General features: G+C 42.5%; 1 protein-coding gene across 3 annotated transcripts in view; it reads left to right on the top strand.

Moving 5' to 3' along the window:
• Window positions 1-16,408: 16,408 nt before the first annotated feature.
• The window catches only part of AFF4 (ALF transcription elongation factor 4), a 92,074-nt gene continuing 91,384 nt past the window's right edge, over window positions 16,409-17,098 (top strand). For all 3 annotated transcript variants that reach the window (XM_056124268.1, XM_056124266.1, XM_056124267.1), the window contains exon 1: window positions 16,409-16,753. The gene's annotated coding sequence lies outside the window, so the exon portion shown is untranslated. The remainder of the gene's footprint in view (window positions 16,754-17,098) is intronic.

The following is a 17,098-nucleotide window of genomic DNA, read 5'->3' as shown; positions in this document are numbered from 1 at the left end:
AGGTGCTTTCTTTGCATGAGCCAATCTGAGTCCAGCACCACATATGGCCACCCTACCAGGAGTGATTCCTGAGTACCGAGCACCAAGGAATATGCCCCAAGCACCACCAGGTGTGAGCCAAAACCAAATAATAATAATAGAATGTGTTCTGTACACATTTTTTGGAAGGAGAGATTGAGTTACGCCCATTGGTGCTCAGAGGCTATACCTGGCTCAATGCTTGGGGTCACCCTCAGTGGGGGTCACTCTCAGAAGCAATCAGGGGCATATATGGTGCTAGGGATGGAATCCAGGACTGCTGCAAGCACTGATAGAAAGCATGCGCTCTAGTACTTTGAGAGATCACCCAGGTTCTGTATTTTCGTACTTTTTAATAGTTTAAATTTAGAAACCTAAAGGAAATAAACTTCAAGCAGAAAATAGTATGTTCAGAGTTTATGTATGTGGAGAAGGACTGGGTATGAAATAGAACTTTGGCTTTTCCCATATGGTTCCGGGCATCATCAGGAATAGCTCTTGAGCATTACCAGGTGTGGCCCAAAAACCAAAAAGAAAGGAAGGAAGAAAGGAAGGAAGGAAAGAAGGAAGGACAAGCAGCAAAGAAAGAAACAAAGAAAGAAAGAAAACCAAGTAGGGGGAAAAGAAAGGAAAACTACTCTTTTGTTACAATATCAATGGAACTAGAGTGTGTTGTGCTAACCAAACATGCTAAAAAAAAAAAACTGACTTTGATGTTCACTGGTAATTTTTTTCCCCATGTAAAGTGCTTAAAGTTGTTATGAATATTTGAGAGAAAATAATGGCTTGGATTGGCATAACAGTCTTCAAAATACTTCCCAATGATCCTTATTTCCTTCTGTTTATGCCTTTGTGAACCTCTTTCCCCAGGGCTAACCTATGAAACCAACCAGTAGGATAGTACAAAACTGACAGTGTGACTTCAGAGACTAGGTCATAAAAGGGATTGTAACTTTTGCCTTGTCTCTTGAAACCTTCACTCCGAGCCAACCCAGCTTCCATCCAGTGAGGATAAGCTTCCATCCAGTGAAGATAAGCAAGCAGCCTTGTAGAGAGACCCCTATGGAGAAGCACTGAGTTCTGCTCCAAGCAACTGCCAACATCAGTCTACAGTCAGGTCAGGAAGCTGCCCTGGAAGCAGATTCTGCTTTCCCAATTACGTCTCCAAATGATTACAACTTCTCAAGAGACCACTGCCTACCAAAGCCACACGTGAATTCCTGACCCAGAGAAATTGTGAGCGATAATAAATGGTTATTACTGTTTTAAAACGTTAAATTTTGAGCAATTTGTTAATAATAAAAACTTGCTTATATATTTTATTTTATTGTTATGGAGGTAACATAGTTTGCAATTCTGTGAAAACTTAAGTTTTTGTTGTACAAATTTATTGTTTCTTGACCATCACCAAAATGCCAAGGACTCTCTATCATTGTCCTTATGTCCTTATGTCTTTATGTTCATCTCTCCTTCCCACAGGCCCCTACTTGCTAACATTAGTTCTGTTGTTTGAGTTCAAGGTTGGTTTTCACTGGATATTATCCATCCTATTGTTTTGTTTCTTTATATCCCTTATATGAGTGAGAACATTCAGTAGTTTTCCTTCTCCCTCTTACTTGTTTTGCTTAGCACGACACACTCTAGTGCCATCCAAATTGTAATGAAAGAACAGTTTTTTTCATTGTTTTATTTTGGTCTTAGCCAGACCTGGTAGTGCTCAGGACTTACTCCTGGTTCTATGCTCAGGGAGCACTCCTGCTGGGCCTGGGGGACCATATGAGATGCTGGGGATCAAACCCAGGTGGGTTGCACGCAAGGCAAGTGCCCTACCCCTTATACTATTTCTTGGCCCCAAGGTTTAGTCTTTTCCTCAAGCTGAGTAGTACTCCACTGTGTATTTATACCACGACTGACATATTTATTATCTTTTGTTGGGCACATAGGTTGTTTCCAAATCTATTGTAAACAGTTCTTCAATGAACATAGTGTGCATACATCTTTTTCTAATCAATGTTTTTGTGTTTTGGGATAGATACAAGGAGTGAAATTGCTGGGTCATATGATAGTTTTCTTCTTGATTTTTTTGATAAGTCTCCATACCATTTTCTAAAGAGGCTGAAACAGTGCCATCTACAATGAATGGATTCTTTTCCACATAAAGTCCTGCTAACACTGGTTGTTTCTGGATTTGTTTATTTGGTTTTGGGCTGCTCCCAGCAGTGTTTGATCTAGGGATCAAACCAGGGCTCCAGCCCTGAGCCATCATCCTGGCACTTTCGTACTTTTTAATATAGCCAGTTGTTGCTGGTGTGAGGTGCTATCTCATTGTTGTTTTAATTTGTATTTCCCTGATAGTCAGTAATGAACACTTAATTTTTGCTTGTTTGTTTTATTTTAAGTTTTTGGGCCATACCCAGCAATGCTCAAGGTATGCTCCTAGTTCTGTGCTCAGAAGTTACTCCTGGCAATGCAGTGCTCTGGGGAATGAATATATGGGATGTTGAGGATAGAACCCAATTGTACTGTTTCTTCAACCCCTTGATGAACACTTTTTAATATGCTGTTGGCCATTTGTATGTCTTCTCTGAGGAAGTGTCTCGATTTCTGCTCTTTGTTTTTTGATAAGGCTGACTGTTTTTTGTTGTTACACTTTCTGTATGCTTTATATATCTTGAATATCAGTCTTTTGTCACATAAGCAGTGTGTAATCTTCCATTCAATAAGTGTTTTTTTATTTGAGCTGAAATTTCTTTCACAGTCCTATAGCCATAATATTTTAAACTCAGCATTTATTAAGAAATCACAATTAAGCTTCTACTCAAAGTTCATCTTTTTTTTTTAACAAATCTATCTAAAATAGCACCTGCACTCATTCTAATTCCTTATTCTGCTTGCTTTTTTCTCTTTGCATTTACACCTGAAATGTTAGTTATGTGTGACTCTTCCCCAATAAAACAGGAGCCACAGAGGGGAAGGACTTCATTTTGTTCACTGCTGCCTCTCAGCCTAGAATTCTTATTATGCTACCTGCTATCTGAGAGGCAATGACTAAACAATTATTGAATGAATTACTATTAACAAAGTAATTAATTATATTCAGGTTTACTTTAATAGTATTCTTGATGTGATTTTGAAGGGTGGCAAATAATACAGAGATTATAAGTCTTGTGTAAAATTTTACTGACTGGGACAGGAGCGATAGTACAGCAGGTAGGGGTTCAATCCCTGGTATCCCATATGGTCCCCCGAGGACCCCTCCCCCCAGGAGTGATTCCTGAGTGCAGAGCCAGATGTAACCCCTGAGCATCACTGGGTATAAGTCAAAAAAGTCTTTTTTTACTGAATATCTTCCTCAGTGTCTGTGACTAATATCCTAACAACAAAAGCTCATGTTTTCCACCCTGGGCGCTGCTGAACTCCAGCCTAAGACAGGCAAGACTAGTACTCTCTCTGTTGCAGCATGGCAAAAACACTTAAAATACAAAATAATTTTTTACACCTGCAGAATTTGGTTTTTTGTTTTGTTGTTGCATTTCTTCAAAGGGCCTTGTGATAGGCAGCACCTAAGATCCTGAGGGCCAGATTTCCTGTTCATATTGAGTCCCTCCCAGACTAGAGACTCTAATAGGATAACGCAGAAACGCACATGTTTGTTCTGAGAAAAGGATCATAAAAGCCATTGAAAAATGTAAATAGCATATCTCATTATAAGTAAATTTCTTTACAAAATTTAAAACGAAAAAAAAGCTGTAAACCAAAGCAAATTTTTTAGTGATCCATTGGCAGCCATTACCTATTTTCCCACTATAGAAACCACTATTTTTTATCTCTATAGATTTTTCTAAATATGGACATTTCATATAAATGGATTTTTATGGAGATTTTCCTAATACGGACATTTCATATAAATGAATTTTTATGGTGATTTCTTTTATCCAGTATACTATTTTGGTTTTATTTTTCAATATTCTTTTTCTTTTTGGGTCACACCCGGCGATGCACAGGGGTTGCTCCTGGCTCTGCACTCAGGAATTACTCCTGGCAGTGCTCAGGGAACCATATGAAATGCTGGGAATCAAACCCGGGTTGGCCGTGTGCAAGGCAAACGCTCTACCCGCTGTGCTATTGCTCCAGCCCCTTTCAATATTTTTAACAAAATCCATGTTATAAAGTAATGGGCAAATTTTAACCATTGTTATAAAATTGTCCACTTGTAAGAGAAAACTTTGAACACTTAAGCAAATTTTTGATAAAATTTTGTTTGTGTGGGGGGGCATGCTTTTGGGACACTTCTGGTAGTGCTCAGGGATAACCCCCAGTTTTTAGGTTCTAGAGGATTTTGTGGTGCTGGGGAGTGACAGTAGGCCTCCTGCATTCAAAAAATGTGCTCCTTTAAGCTATCTCTCCAGTCCAGATAAAAACATTTTTAGTGGTTTTTTTCTTTAATTATTTAAGAAACATGATGACCTGTCCTTCAACACCCTTGGACATGTACATACATCTAGGAAGAGGTAATTATATTACTAAGTATAAATTTTGTTTATTTTGGGGCCACACCTGGTGTGCTCTGAGGTTGCTTCAGGCAGTGGATCATGATGTGCGAGGAATGAACCAGGCCCTCCTACAAGTAAAGCCTATGCTACAGACTTTCAAAATATCTCTCTGGTTCCAGCATAATGTTCTTAAGGTTCACCTATTGTGTAATGTGTGTGTGTGTAGTGTATTTCATTTATTTTAATTGTGAAATATATCCTATTGTATAGTACTGTGTAGCACTGTCATCCCGTAGTTCATCAATTTGCTGGAGTGGGCACCAGTAACATCTCCATTGTAAGACTTGTTGTTACTGATTTTGGCATATCGAATATGCCATGGGGAGCTTGCCAGGCTCTGCCATGCTGTGCGGGCAGGATACTCTCGGTAGCTTGCCGGGCTCTCTGAGAGGGATGGAGGAAACAAACCGGGGTTGGACGCGTGCAAGGCAAATGCCTACCTGCTGTGCTATTGCTCCAGTGTATAGACATATCGTATTTTGTTTATCCACTCATCAGTTGAACATCAGGGTTGTTTTCCATCTTTTGGCTGTTATAGAGGTTACTATGAACTTTTCTGCACAAAGATTTTTTAAAGATATATGTTTTGAATTATCTTGGGCATATAAGTAGGTATGGGATTTCTCCCTCAGAGGATAACCGTTTGCTTAAGTTTTTAAATATCTCACAGATAACTTTCCAAAGCAGCTGTCCCACTTTACAATCCCACCAGCAATCTATGTGTTCCAATTTTTTCACTCTCATTAACACTAGTAATTAGCTGTCATTTCAATTATAGCCAACCTAGTGGGAGTGAAGTGGTATCGGAGTGTGATTTGTATTTGCATTTCTGTGATGGCTGGTGAGGTTGAGCATCTTCTTTGTGCTTTTTGCCTGTTGTGTATCTTCTTTGGAGTTATCTATTTAAACATGCCCATTCAAATAAATTTCATTTTTGTATTTTGTCTTTTCACTTTTCTTTTTGCTGGTTTAAGCACTAAACCCAAAAGTGCTCAGGGTCACTATCAGCTGTGCCTGGTGGACCATGCTGTGCCAGAGATCAACTCTAGGGCTCCCTGATACAAGTGTAGGCTCCAGTTCTCTTAGCTATCTCCCCAGCCCTTTTCACCCTTTGATGTCTTTTGAAGCACAACAGTTTTCAATTTAGGGGCCAAGGATGTGGCTCAGTTGTAGAGCACATGCTATGTATGTGGATTTAATTATCAGCAGCAAGAAAAAAAGAAAAGTTTTGTGGTTTTTGGTTGGTTGGTTGGTTGTTTGGTTGGTTGGTTGGTTTTTGGGGCCACAACTAGCAATACTCAGGACTTACTCCTGGCTTTGCACTTAGGGATCACTCCTGAAGGGTTGCGGGGAGGAGGGTGGGGGACTCGATGGGATGCCGGGGCTTCACCCACTGTACTATCACTCCAGCCCTGAAAAAAATGTTTATAACTTTTATAAAGTCAAGTATATTTTGTCTTTTGTTGCTTGTACTTGTTATGTGTAACATTTAATACTTCACAGCTTAATCCAAGGCTTGAAGATTATGATGCTTATTTTTCTTCCTTCTTTTAAATACAAATATTCAGTTCTCCCAGCACCATTTTTTTTAAAAAAGGGTTTAAATTAAACAATGAATTGTTTTAAGACCTTTGTTAAAAGTCAACTAACAATAAATTTGAGGTTTTATTCTTGGGGCTGGAGTCATGGTATAGGCAGGAGCACAGCCATGAGGGATCCCTGGGGAAAGCCCTGAGCACCAACAGGTTCAGTTAAAAAAAAAAAAAAGAAGTTGAGAAAATGCAAACTCAGTACAATCTGAAGTCAGCTAAGATGTGTTACAGTAGATGGGAATGCTATAGTGTGTGGAACAAAAATAATTTAGTTGGACAGATTAAGATTGTGACAACGAAAGATAATGTTTAAAGCAAATATTTGAAGGGCCTGATCGATAGTGGGTAGGTCACTTGCCTTGTACACAGCCAACCCAGGTTTGATCTCTGCCATCCCATATGGTTCCTGAGCACTGCCAGGAGTGATCAAAAAACAATCCTATCTCAGCTCTGAGCTCAAACAAAATGCAGTAAAACTTTACTACTACAAAACCATCCAAACTGCTGTGTGGCATAGTAAGTCACAGGACTCAGGTTAATTGTTTGGACTAATTTTCCTTTTTGGGTCACACCCAGCAATGCTCAGGGGTTGTTCTTGGCTCTGCACTTAGGAATTACTCCCAACTCTATTCTTGGGGATCACTCCTTGCAGTGCTTGGGGGAACCATGTAGTGCCTAGAATTGAATCCAGGTCTTCAGCATACAAAGTACATGCTCCAGTCCATTGAGTTAGCGCTCCTGCTTTAAGATGAAGTTTTATATTGTATTATCTACATAAAATATAAATGTTACTATTCAAACCATAATATTTTCTTTATTATTCATTTTTGGGGTGGAGATGGGGGTCGGGGTGAGAGTTTGGATCATACCCAGTGGTGCTCATGGATTACATCTGGCTCTGTCCCCAGGGGTCACTCCTGGAAGTGCTCAGGGGATCATATGTGATGCTGGGGATCAAATTGGATAATTGTGTGCAAGGCAAAACTCTTAACTTACATACTATTTCTTTGGCCCTTCAATGATGTTTCTTTGGGGTGGGGTAGGGGTGCAGTAGGAAGCACAGCGGGCTGTGCTCAGGATTTATTCCTGCCTCTGTGATGGGGGATCACTCCTGGTGATGCTTGGGGTATCATGCATGATGCCTGGAATTGAACCCAGTTGACTGCATGCAAGATAATAGTCTTTTTTTTTTTTGATCACACCCAGGGATGCTCAGGCGTTGCTTCTGGCTCTCTATTCAGAAATTGCTCCTGGTGGTGCTTGGAGGACCATATGGAATGCTAGGGATTGAACCTGGTTCAGCTATGTGCAAGGCAAACACCCTACCTTCTGTACTATCGCTCCATCTTCAGGGCAAGAGCCTCTACCCCTGTACTATCTACCTAGTCCCTCAATAATGATTCTTTTATGTTTGTTTTGTTTTGGAGTCACATCCAACAGTGCTCAGGGCTTACTCATGACTCTTGCCTTCAGGAATCACTCTGGCAGGCTAAAGAGGGAACTGGAGTACTATGGGGTACTGTGGATCAAATTCTGGTTGGCTGTATGTAAGTATACTTTCTCTCCAGTCTCTGTTTTTGTTCCTTTTTTTTAAAAAAAAACCTCAATAATGATTGGTTAATGACTTCAACTTAAAATTAGAAGGCAAAACTATTTATATATAGTTCCATGTTATAAGTTATGCTTATTAGGGTCATGCACTTAACTTCAGTCTCTTCCATGGCACCATAAGGCCTTGGATCACTGCTGGGTGCAGGATTTATAAAAAAATTCCATTTAGGGGCCAGAGACATACTACTGCAGATAAGTCTCTTGCCTGGCACATGACTGATCCAGGTTCAATCCCTGGCACCACATACGGTCCCCTAATTACTGTCATCAATGACCCCTGAGTACAGAGCCAGGAGTAATTCCTGAGCACAGTTGGGTATGGCTCAAAAAAAAGACAAAAAAATTTGAGAGCAAATCTATTTATGGACGGAGTGATAGCACAGTGGATAGGGCCTTGTATGTGGCCGACCCAGGTTTGATTCCTCCACCCCTCTCCGAGAGCCCAGCAAGCTACCTAGAGTATCTCATCCACACAGCAAAGCCTAGCAAGCTACCCGTGACGTATTTGATATGCCAAAAACAGTAACAATCCTCACAATTAGTTGTGAGATGTTACTGGTGCCTACTCGAGTAAATCAATGAACAACGGGAGGACAGTGCTACAGTGCTATTTATGTATAAAACTTTTATTGCTGTAAATTCATTTCAGCAACAATAATTTATTTGACTCACAAGTAATGTCAAGTTATTTTATGTATTTTCTATATTGTCAAGTCACTAGAAGTAAAATATATCCATAATAATGCAAAGTTATAGCATATTTATTTTCTGAACACAAAGTATAGTATCTGCAGTGTTTTTAGACTTCAGTTTAACTTAATGGAAATTTTTATGTTTCAAAATTCATTTAACTTTGGGTTGGAGTGATAGTACAGAGATTATGATGCATAATGCTTGCCTTACACGCTGTCAACTGGGTTTCAGTTCTCTGGATTCCATGTGATCCACCCAGCTCACCAGTAGTGACCCCTGAGTGAAGAGCCAGGAGTAAGCCCTGAGCACCACTGGGTGTAGCCCCCAAACTAAAACCAAACCAAACCAATCCAAAGTTCATTTAACTTTGCAATTGAGAATTTCCCATTTAATCTTTAATTAGAGGGAATTAATCTTAAATCTAATCATAACTTCTTTTTCTTGTTGTTTCATTTTATATTTTGTTTTGGGACCATGCCCAACAGTGCTTAGGGCTTACTCTTGGCTTTGCACTCAGGGATCACTCCTGGAGGGCTCAGGGTATCTCTGGGGTGCTAGGGATGGAACTGGGGTCACCAGTGCACAAAGCAAGCTCTCTACCCACTGTACTATCGCTCCAGCCCCCAACCATAAATTAGAAGTTCTACATCAAGAATCTAAGGAAATTCTTAAAATTTCTTTTAAGTGTTGCCTTTCCTTTTAATGATTATTTTCCTCCCATATTTGGGTCACACCTGATGGAGATCAGAACTTACTCTTGGCTCAGGGCTCACTTCTGGAGGTGTTCAGGGGATCATCTGTGGGGCCACAAATCTCACTGGGATTGACCATGTGCAAGGAAGTGCCTTGTATTATCTTCCCAGTCGCTCAAGCATTGTTATCTTTTCCTACAATAAAGATCAGCAATTTTTGCTGTATAGGATCAGATAGAAAATATTTTTGGTTTTGCAAGCTATATAATCTTGATTACAACCACACAACATATCATTGTAGTGGAAAGCTGTTTATAATAATAAACAAATGAATGTAGTTATGTTGCAATAAAACTTTATTTACTGTACAAACATGTAATGAACCAGATTTGGTCTGCAGGCTGTATTTTGCAGATGCCAATTCTTTTACTTTAATGACATATTTTTCAGTGGACTGGAATTATTGAATTTGTTGGTTGAAACCATGACATTTAATACATCTATCAATTTCTTCTCCTTTTTCTTTTTCTTTTTTTTTCTTTTTTTTTTTAAATGTAGGAGTACTGCTATTCAGTCACTGATTAGCTGATTGAATTGGGCATGAACTCCACCTTACTTTTTTTTTTCATTTTTTGTAATTTTATTTATTGAATCACCGTGAGAGCAGTTACAAAGCTTTCGGGTTTAAGTCTTGGTCATACAGTGAACCAGCCATCCCTTCACCAGTGCCCATTCTCCACCACCAAAAACCCCAGTATACCCCCATCCCACACCCTCCCCCTACCAGTAGGGCAGATGATTTCCACATTACTCTCTCTCTACTTTGATCACATTCAATATTTTGACACCCACCCACCCACCATTATTATTTGGGATTTTACCTCAACACTCAGATCTGCTGAAAAGGCAACAGTGGACAATTTGTTTTCTATTGCTGGTTAAGAATAACATATGATGTCGTGTGGCTGTAGTAGTGGCCGTGTGATTTTGAAATTCCAAAACTTTAACACTTAAATCTGGAGGAATTTCTGTCAAAACCTGCTGGGTTCCGAGATTTGTTCCTAAGTCTCTGGGATCATGACCGTTAAGCAGCTTGATTGGGAGCCAGAAAGGCCGTTCATGGGCAGTGATGACTTGGGGTCTTGGGACAAGGGAAGAAAGGGTCGGCTCCACCCCCATCCCGTGAGGCCCTGCATGTCTCATCAGTGTGGGCCCAAACCTGTCCAAAGGCCTCTGGCAGATGGCAGCCACCGAGCCGCCAAGGGGGAGCAGGTGGAGGGCCCTGGGGTGGCCCAGCAACAGTAACCTACTGTGGGGTCCGGACACATTTCTGCCAAAAGCCACTGGGTTTCGAAATTTGTTTCTGAGTCTCTAGGATCATGGCTATTAAGCAGTTCAATCAGGAACCAGAGAGGCCATGCCTCCAATTATATAGCTGAGCCTGAGGTGGTTTGTGGGTGTGTCTCCCAGATATCTAACTTTTGGCCATTTACTTTCTTGGTAAACTCTGCCCCAAGTTTTTGGGGTCTGGCCAAAGGCACAGCAACAAATTTTGGGGTGTCTGGAAGTCTGAAGGTGCCATCAGGCTGCTGATGCACTCACCTCACAGGTACAGATTGACCTGCTGGCAGGACCATACCCCCTCTTCTCCTTTTTCAACAGTTTCCACAGCTAACATCTTTCTGAGAATTAATTTCACTTGCACTATTAACTACATAGATTCCATTCCTCATTCTCAAACATTAGGTTTATAAGTTTATTAAAATCTACTTTTATAACAGAAGCACAATTTCTAAAAATCCTTTTATAAAATAAAGTTTATCAGGGTTGTAATGATAGAACAGGGGGTATGGTGTTTATCTTGCATGCAGCCAACCCGAGTTCAATCCCTGGCACCACATATGGTTTCCTGAACCCCACCAGGAGTGATCTCTGAGTATAGTCAGGAATAAGCCTTGAGCACTGTCTGCTGTGAGCCTCCCCCTAATCCAAATAAATGAATAGACAAAATATAGTTTATCTTTGAATGGTAAATATAAATACCATTAAGTTCTTATTTTAAAAGACTATTTTAATTTTTCTCGACAATGAAATAATTAGGCAACAATTTTAATTTTAAAGGTTAATTTCTTTATAACTATATTGGAAGTCTAAATGAGGATTATAAAAATCATCAAGGGCATGGTATATTTATATTTGAAATGTATGTTGCTACATGAATTAGATGGACTAAACTTTGAAATGTGAATTAAACAAAGATAATATGAGAGATATCTTCCAAACAATGCACTGTTTTGGTTTGTTTTGTTTTTGAGCCTCACCCGGTAGTACTTAAAACCAACTTTTGGCTCTGTGCTCAGGGATTACTCTTTGTGGGCTCAGGGGACCATGTGGGTTCAAGGGATTGAACCTGAGTCAGTCACTTTTAAGGCACGTGACCTGACTACTATAGTATAGTTCTGACAATATTATTCTTTTGTTTTGTTTTTGTTTTTGTTTTTGGTCCACACCTGATGGATGCTCAGGGGTTACTCCTGGCTCTGTATTCAAGAATTACTCCTGGTTGAGTTGGGGGACCATGCAGGATGCCAGAGACCAAACCAGGGTTGGCTGAGTGCAAGGCAAACACCCTACCCACTCTATATTCAGAAATCACTCCTGACTGTGCTCAAGTATCATATGGGATGCTAGGGATTAGGGAATCTAATCTGGGTTGACTACATACTGGGCAAGTGGCCTACCCTACCTTCTGTACTATTGCTCTGGCTCCATGCCTCAGGCTTTTGTTTGCAACGCATGTTTTCAGCCCTTTTGCCATTTTCCCAGCTTCCTCTCCCTTCCTTTCAGGCTACTGAGCTAGTGATGACCAGGAGACCTTCATGTTTGGCTACAGTGCTCTGACACTTGATTTTAGTGTTTGCTGATGGTGGTTAAGGCCACTTAGTTGTGATACTCTTTTTCTTCATGGGTCACACCCAGAACTGCTAAGGGTTACTTCTGGCTCTGCACTCAAGAATTGCTCCTGGCAGTGCTCAGGGGACCATATGTCATGCCAGGGATTGAACCTGGGTCAGCCTCGTGCAAGGAAAACGCCCTATCTGCTGTGTTATAGCTCCGGCCCCCTGTACATTGTAATACTTACAGACATTCTGGTTATAGGGCATACTAAGGGTGCTGTGGTGTTCATACCTATGCTGGGTAGGGGTCCCACTCCTGGCCATGGTGCTTGTCTTTAGTTGTGAAGTAGAACTTATGGAGCCACTAGACTCCAAATATGGAATAATGTAGTTTTGATGTTTTCTATATCAAGATGTGATTTTCAGTAAATTGGAAGGCTGGATGAAATATTATACATGTATGTTGTATTAGCTTTGTTTCATAATTATTAAAAACTGAAAACACCCCAAATGTTCTTCAACTGAGGAATGATTAAGCAAACTTTGTTATATGTATATAATAAAAAACTACTCAGCAATGAAGAGGAATAAATTACTGAAATAGTAAAATATGGATGAATCTTAAAAAACATGAACCTAAGTGAAAGAAGCCAGACATTAAATGCTCCATTTTTTTTGTTTTTTTGGTCACACCTAGTGATGTACAGGAGTTACTCCTGGCTCTGCACTCAGGAGTTACTCCTGGTGGTGCTCAGGAGACCATATGAGATTCTGGGAATCAAACCCGGGTCGGCTGCGTGCTAGGCAAACACCCTACCCACTGTGCTATCTCTACAGCCCCAATATATGATTCCATTCTTATGATATTCTCAAAAGGCAAATGTATAAGGACCGAAAGCACATCACTGGTTGCCAGAATTGGGGTGGAGGGGTCCACAGCAAAGAAGCACAAAGCAATATTTGTGGGTGATGGAGATAGTTTGTATCTTGATTGTGCTGATCACTGTATGCATTTGTTAGAATTCACAGAATGAACTGTACACTAACAAAGATGAATTTTGGGCTCTAGATGTAGCTCAGTGGTAATACACTTGCCTTACATGGGTGAGGCCCAGGTTTGACGCACCCCCCCAGCACTTCAAAAAAAAAGATAAATTTTACTGATACAAATTATATATATATATATGTATATACATACACACATATATATATGTATATGTATACTCTGACAAAAATTTGTATCTTAGGTCAGATAGTACAGAGGGTAAGGTGCCCACCTACCCCTAAATACTCTCCCCCCACCCCCTCAACAAAAAGAAATCCAGAACACTACTGTTCTTGTTTGTTTGTTTTTCAGTCAACACTTTAAAATCTTTCCCTTCCTTTTAAAAATTTTTGTATGTTGTTGGTGCCAGAGGCCTCACACACGCAAGGCATATCCTCTACCACTGAGTCACATTTCCAGCCCTAGAGTTTTGCACATTGAGGCTAGAGAGCTAGCCCAGAGTAGGATGTTTGTGTTGCATCCACATATGTCCCCTGAGCATTATCAAGAGTGATCCCTGAGCACAGAACCAGGAATAAACCCTGAGCACAGCTGGTTGTGTGTCTCTCAAAACAAACTAAAGGGCCAGGTAGTATAACAGGTAAGGCATACGGCCTTACACCTAGTTGACCTAGATTTGATCTCCAGCATTGTCTATTTTGCCCCCAGCCCCACCAGAAGTGATCCCAGAGCACAGAGACAGAAGTTAAGCTTAAATAAGTCAGATTAGACCCCCAAACAGAAAGTATAATAGTAAAAAGTTTCAGGGGCCTGAGTGATAGTACTGTGGGTAGGGCACTTGCCTTGCATGTGCCTGACCTGGATTTGATCCTCAGCTTCCAAAAATTTCAAAGAAAAGTATGACTATTGAAGCATAAGGTTATTTTACTTGCTTGTTTTGGGTTACACCTGGCTGTGCTCTGGTAACTCCTTGCTCTGTGCTGAGGGACCATATAAGGTGCTAGGGATTAAATCTGGGTCAACTAAGTGCAGGGCAAATGTCTTGCCCATTGTACTCTTTGGCTCTTTATCTTACAGTTTAATGGACAGTATTTTCTGATGTTTCTCTATTGTGGGCATTTGTTTATGTTGTTCTGGAACACAGAGTTAAAGATTAAACATTTATCTGATTAAGTAAAATGATAAAGTACTAAAATGCTAGAAATTGAGAAATAATTTTAGAATTTTTCCTCATTGTTGAAAGGAAGGAAATTCTTATACACAGAATATTGTCAAAGAAGTTTTCAGTTTTCTTGCCCAATTATTTTTACTTATTTTTTTAGCTTTTTAGGTCATACCTGGCAATGCACAGGGGTTACTCCTGGCTCTGCACTCAGGAATTACTACTCTTGGTGCTCGAGGAACCAAAGGGGATGCTGGGAATTGAACTTGGGTCTGTCTGGTGCAAGGCAAACTCACTGTACTATCGCTCCAGCCCCCTCTTCTGTTTTTTTAATTAAGGTCTAATTTCATATTCAAAAATTATCATGACTTAACTCTCCCCTCTTTGTTTGCTTTTATAATTTTATTGTTTAAACCACACTGGTGTTGGGGACCACTCTTGGCACATGCTCAGAACATACAGTGCTGTGCATCAAATTTAAGGATCCTACTTGTATTCCTGTTCTTTGAGTCATCTCCCCAACCTTATCATGATCCTTTGTAGAACAGAATGCATATGATCATTAGTTTAGACAAATACTTACTTCAATGCAAGTAAAGGACCATCTTGTAAAGTCAAGTAAATAACTCTAATTTGCATTTTACTACTTTTTTAATTATTGTGTAAAATTACAATTATTCTTTCTTATTGCATTTTTGTTTTTTTTTTTGGATGACCTCTGGCTGTCAGGGAACACTTCTGAAGGTGCTCAGTGCACACTCCTGAAGATGCTTAGTACCCTGTGATGCTGGGCATCTGAAACTGGGTTGGTAGTGCTCCAGGCATCCTTAGCCACTAGACTATCTCTTTGACACTATCTTTTCTGAAGCTGCTCCGGAGCTCATGCTTTGTTAGTATAGGAGGCCTGGGGATGATCCCAGCACTACAGGCAGTGAGCACACAACTTCAAGGCGTGGCACCCAAAACAAAACAAAGGGGGGGAAGAAATGGTTAAAAAGAAAAAATAGAAGTGGGGTAGAGAGCCATAGCTCAGTAATCTCATAGTACTTGTGAGGACGCTCAGGCAGTAGCCAACAGACCCAGAGCAACACGGTGGAATGTGGCCTAAAACCAAAGAAATTTAAAGGAAATGGTTGACATTGGCGATTCAAGTTTTTAGTGAAGATAAAAATCTTTTCTTTTTCTGACCACTCCCAGCGATGCTCAGTGGGTTTAGGAATCACTTCTGGCAGTGCTCAGAGAGTTGAACTAACATTTTCATATGTACATTCCTTTTATAGTTTATCGCCCTTCAAAACCCTTGGATTTTATTGGAAACAAAATTTAAATGCTTGCTTCCTTTCTAGTAGAAAGCAGAAACAAAAGCAAGACACCGAAATTAAAGCACACCCAGATTCATGAGGCTCTTTCATAGAAATAGAATAGGAAGGAGTGGGAAGAACAGAGGCCACCTTTCTGGACAGGTACCGTCCCGGGTTCTATGTGACACTGAAAATCCTCCGTAGTTGTCTATTATTTTAATTAAATTCTAGCTTGCCCCAACTTGCATGGTGTTAAGAGGTGAAAGAAGAGTTCAAAACGATGCTTAAGAAAAGTGGTGGATGTTGTTTCGACGAGGGTGATTGGGGGGTGGGGTCGGAGGGCCGGTTTGGAGTTCAAATGAGGTTCCAAGGGGCCCTGGATACCAGTTCCCTGCAGATGTCATTTTTTTTTTCAGCCCGACCTGTTGAGTCTCTGGGCATCCAGGTCGGGTTTGGATTTGGTGAGAGCCCCCCCAGGAAAGGCGAACAGCCTGCCCCTCTTCACAAAAGCCCCAGAACCGGTCGATCCGGCCGGGCCCGGCCCCGCCCTTCCGAACCTCGCTAGCGGCTACGCGCAGAAAGGGGTGCGCGCGCGCAGTGCAGGCCCGGTCCTGCCCGCTCGTCCTGTCCGCGACAGGGCTGCGGAGGCCCCGCACTCGGGCCTTAGCCCCTGGGGCCGGTCCTCTCTCGGGCGTCCCGGGGTCGACCCCCACGACGGCCGCGCACGTCACGGGCCCCGCGTCGCCGCTCGGGCCCTCAGGCCCGCAGCCTCCCCGCCCCCTCCCCCCCGCGCCCGGGCAGCCCGGGCGGGGGAGGAGCCAGCTGGCCCACGTGACCCTCGCCCCCGCCCGGCCTGGTCACATGGGTGGCGCGGCCGCTGCGTCAGTCACAGTCCGGGCTGCGGGAGTCGAGCCGCCGCCGCCGCCAGCGGACGGGGCGGGGATCCCGGTGCCAGCTCCTCGTCAGCCGCCTCAGTCGGCCGCCCGGCCCGTCATGGAGCGGGGCGGGTCCTCCGCCCGTTCCGTGTGAGGCGCGTCGCCGCCGCCGGTGCTTTTCGAGACGTCCCTCATCCCGCCGCCGCCCGGAGCCCCTCGTCCTTGGCAGCCCGTCGCCGCCTCCCCCGGGACCCCCGGGAGGGCTCGGATGCGCGTCCGGTGAAGGTGCAGGCCCGGTGCCGCCGCTGCCGCGGCCAGGAGATGGTTCGGGCCTAGCGGAGCCGGGACTGGAGGTGAGAAGGGCCGAGAGAGCGACTGAGGGAGGGCCGGGCCGGACCGCGGGGGGTGTGTGAAGGGGGGGAGACGTGGGCGGAGAGAACGCGGAGGGGTGGTGGGCTCCGGGCTGCCCCCCCGCTTCGCGTTCCACACCCCCCCGACCCCGCACCTCAGCCGCGACTCAAGATAAGGGGAAGGAAAAAAGAGAAAAAAAAGGGCTAACCCGATCCTAACCCCAATTGGCACCCCTGTCTCTTTCTCCACCGTCTCTCTCCTTTCCGCCCTGCCCCCTCCCGTTCCTTCCAGCGCGTCTCGCCCCTCAGGGAATGTCCGCGGCTGATTTGCTACTTTCTTTTTTTTTT

This window comes from Sorex fumeus, unplaced genomic scaffold, assembly GCF_029834395.1.
Source record: "Sorex fumeus unplaced genomic scaffold, SorFum_2.1 ptg000051l, whole genome shotgun sequence".
NCBI lineage: Eukaryota > Metazoa > Chordata > Mammalia > Eulipotyphla > Soricidae > Sorex > Sorex fumeus.
This window is presented reverse-complemented; position numbering and strand designations above follow the sequence as displayed.